The sequence below is a fragment of the Cryptotermes secundus genome, unplaced genomic scaffold, assembly GCF_002891405.2.
Source record: "Cryptotermes secundus unplaced genomic scaffold, Csec_1.0 scaffold540, whole genome shotgun sequence".
Lineage (NCBI taxonomy): Eukaryota > Metazoa > Arthropoda > Insecta > Blattodea > Kalotermitidae > Cryptotermes > Cryptotermes secundus.
The window spans coordinates 43,230-47,526 of NW_019742447.1; the positions used below are offsets into that span (position 1 = coordinate 43,230).

Here is a 4,297-nt window from a genome sequence, read left to right on the forward strand (position 1 = left end):
GGGTCTCCACAGCCTGATATAAGGATAGCTTTACCTTTTACTGGATACATCTGGCTGAGGACCGAGAGCAGTGGCCGCTCTTGTTAAAGCGATAATAAATATTGGGGACTGGCAATCAGCTCCTCGAGGAGCTAGAACAGATGTACTGATACATCTCATGAAGTACACCATTAACAAAAGGATATTTCTGCGTTATATTGATTTATCATGTCCCGTTTCACGACAAGTAGTGCCAACATTATGTCATGAGCTCGGCTTCATCCAAATTACTGTTTCTTCTTACTTTATTCTGATTTTAATAATCAACATAAATTCAAAAATCATTGGGCACTTCATCTTTAGGAACATAATCTTACTCGTGTAATTTAGTCATATTACTAAATGTTATATGGAGATACTGCCTGAAAAGTATTCACAGAATAAGTTTGACTTTATCTCTATGTTAATACTTCAATCATGAATAAATGTACAAAACGAAAATTATTTCAAAATGCTTATACATATGGTGAATATATTTCTATACATTTCAATGTATGTGTCACTTTTCCTCTAAGCACATACTGAGCTGTAATATAATCTTTTAAAAAATCTCAGTTAACATAAACCTTTTTAAAATCTATATCAATAATGCTCTCTACTACAGCTTCAAATAACCCCAAATCCTTCCCAATCACAATTTTTCACAAATATTTAAGCTATTTTCCATGTTTCTCAGACAGAAAATAAGTGCTACAAAAGATAGGACATACTATTTGTAGCGTGCTAAAGGTATGACTAATACATTATGAAGAGTCATAAATTATATAGCAGTATTTATTGCCGAGGTAATAGGGAGTCCTTGTTAAAGATGGTTATGAATGAACAATTTACTTATTTACAACAGTATACGGCGGGGCACGGAGCTAGACAACCTTGCCTGGAGTAAAACTGTGCATCTTACATAGTGTCTATAAACGTAGATTACAGAAAACTTCACAGACCTAATATTTCATCGCCTTTCTAAAGGCTAGCAGGACGTGTTTTAATGCACGCCACAAACTCAAATAAACCAGTTCTCTTGGCGGTTTATCCCGCTCAAACTGAGAAGGAACAAGACACGTCCATGCCCCAGCAATACAGCGTTTAACAGGCGACTGCAGTATGCAGCTATGTGTAAAGTCGCTCGGTCGGTATAGTTCACTTGCAGACTAAAGCCATGGAGTTTGCTTTTGATCGGTGCGAAATTGGAATTACTGTAACTGGAAATTGCTTGTGCTCAGTTTCTAGTAAAATTTTCGACTCTCGTATTTATGTACGTGTGTGAAAATGGTCTATTTTTTTCAAATAGAGCATAACTTTTGATTAAGTGCAACAAATTAAAACACTGTAAGCATCAGTCAGTTATTGTAAATATTGCAAATATAAAAGCATTTATAATTCATTAGATATGTGACTTAAGGCAAGGCATATCACTCATATTCCTTTTATTGCTAGTGGGGTGGGACTAAGTCCCTTGTACTGCGGCCACTTCTGGCCTATTGTACCAACCTCAGATGATAAGTAAGGGTGACTGCGGAGCAATTGGTGGAATGAAGATTGGCAGGGGAAACCGAAGTACTCGGAGAAATTCTGCCCCAGCGCCAATTTATCCACCACAAATCCCACTTGACCAGACCCGGGATCGAACCCGGGCCGCCGCAATGGGAAGCCAGCGACTAACCGCTTGAGCTATGGCGCGGCCCGTATTACTGTTAAATAACAAGGAATGTTAAAGGAACAAACTTATTTCCAATTCCAGTTTTAAAAGTTTACACTGTCTCAGTATTCTAGGGGTCCTCTTTACTGAGCAATCGTCTTAGTACGTATAAAACTAACTTTCACGTGTTTCAGACATACATTTCCAACAAGTTATAAGAATAAAATGAAACTGTAGGCCAAGACAATGCGAACAGTTTATGAGAATAATGAAAACTATAGCTCCCCAAATAAATACGAACGTAAGCAGCGAGAATACAGGTTAAAGCCTCACGCATGTGCATTACACACACTTCAAGGCCACTTGTGATGACAAATGTAGCAACTGCCCACGCGGTTATGGCACACAAGACAAAACTCCCAAGTTTTACGCAAATGTTAACCAGGCATTGTTTCGTTCATGGGGCAGTGCAGATGGCGAGAAATTTTATTCCGGTCAAACATTACGAGCAGAAGGATATGAAACGTTTGTCTTGGAAATAATAAACGTCAAAGAAGACAACAAAAACTTTAGTAGCTTGGGCATCTGAACAGCGGATAGTGATGGTAGGAAGCGCTACTCCGGTATATTCTGTGTACTGTGAAGGTTTTCCAACAAGATTTTTAAACATCAAAACAGATATAATTAATTAACTAACTAACTATCTGATAGAAGGTTTAACATCGCCATTTTACATGGCCGTGATCCAGATTTCTACACTTCCAATCCTGATAGCCTACTTTCTTATGTTTAGAGCTATTTTCCTTCTCACAGACATTCGAAAGTCCTTATTCTATACAGATTCCCTTTCCAAAATTCTGGATGCATGTCTCATCTCCCCCATTCGAGTTACATGCTCATCACATTAAACCCTCTAGTACAGCCTCCCTCTTGGCCTCAGTATTCTCCAAAGCGCCATCTTCTCAAGTATTGTCCACCTATGTTCGATTTTCCTACAGTGACTAATCTTCTAGTTGAGTGGATAAGTGACTGAAGTGACATCGTCAGTAATTTTACATGTGTAATTTAAATTATTCAACAAATTTATATACTTTAAAATGGTATATAATATTGGGATACGCGATAGCGTAGTTAGTTGAGGCACTATGCTGCAAGCCGGAAGGTCGCGGGTTCAATTCGTAATGAGGTCATTGGATTTTTCAATTGACCTAACCCTCCCAGCCGAACTACTGACCTGGGTTCAATTCAGCCTCTGACAGAAATGAGCACCAATAATCTTCCTGGAGTTAAAGTTACAATAGTTGGTCTATATATATATATATATATATATATATACACACACACACACACACACACACACGAAATACAATCTTGTAAATGCAGCACTTCGTGCAGCCTATTACTGGTTGAACACCAATTAATATTTCACATACACTCATATTTTAACTAGAAAACAGTTTGTTTTAGAAAGCTAAAAAAACTTTTAGGCTCTTATATTTTACATCTCACGCACAGTGAATTTACAAAGTGCAGTGCAGCTATTTGACTCTCATTTATGCCTGATGAAGGCATCATATGGTCGAAATACATTCTAGAATATATTTCGGCCGTATGATATATATATATATATATGAGACATAGCTTAATTGGCGTTTAACGAGTAATCTTAATGTTTTGCATTTAAAAGATTATATTACGTGCATATAATGTATGTATATATACTGTATATGTATATGATGTTTGCATATTCCTGCAGAGAAACAGAGAAACTCAGGGTAATCTTATACCTAGGGAGGACAGCTAGAAACCTAAAGGACATTGAAGATGAATGCAAGAGCAGATTAAACTCGAAGATTACTTGCTATCATTGAGGTAAGAAGTGCCCATCTGCCGTTATTCTGTTTAATAATCTATTTAGCCGATTAAAAAAGTGACTGCTGTTTTGGCAGGTGTCAAGGGCTGTCTGTCGCCTTAAAGAAAGTATATGACTGAGGAATTTAGAGAACAGAGTATTGAGGACAACAACTGGATCTAGGGAGGTAAGTAACGAGAGAGCCCAGAAAATTATATGAGAAATTGTAGCCGATATTTATCTCCAACAGGATGAAATCCAGTGAGGGATTTTGTGATCACGGTAATGAATTTCGGGTTCCATAAATGTGAAGAATGTTTTCACCAGTTCAACCATTGTCAGTTTCTGGAGAAGCGTTGTGATAACGAGCGGCAATTAGTTAGGTATCAATAATCTATACTACATCAAAGAATTATATATGACCTTAATGGCACTCACGTGTCAGGGCTGAAAATGTCTTCTGCGAGGCTGAATGGCGCAATAATTAAAATCATCATCTGAAACAAGAAAACGAAGCAAGTTTATGTGACGTACCGTGTGAATATAAAAACATTACAGACACCACTCAGCAAGGTTATTGGGACATTATTATTATTATTATTATTAGAGGGGGTGGGTTTCCCCATGCACCGCGACTAATAGTCTATTGTACGTTCCCCTTTGATATTCTACCAGTCGCCATACCCTACCGGTACTGGTGCGTGCTATCAGCCCAGTTCAGCCAACGAGGTCGGCCCTCGGTACCTGATATTTCCCCCATCTACCAGAGG

The 4,297-nt window shown here is 38.0% G+C and overlaps 1 long non-coding RNA gene across 1 annotated transcript in view; it reads right to left on the reverse strand.

Annotated features, from left to right (window-relative positions):
• The window catches only part of LOC111873201, a 76,209-nt gene that overhangs the window by 14,990 nt on the left and 56,922 nt on the right, over positions 1 to 4,297 (reverse strand). Inside the window, exon 2 of the long non-coding RNA XR_002844363.2 lies at positions 3,966 to 4,024. This is a non-coding gene — a long non-coding RNA (uncharacterized LOC111873201). The remainder of the gene's footprint in view (positions 1 to 3,965; positions 4,025 to 4,297) is intronic.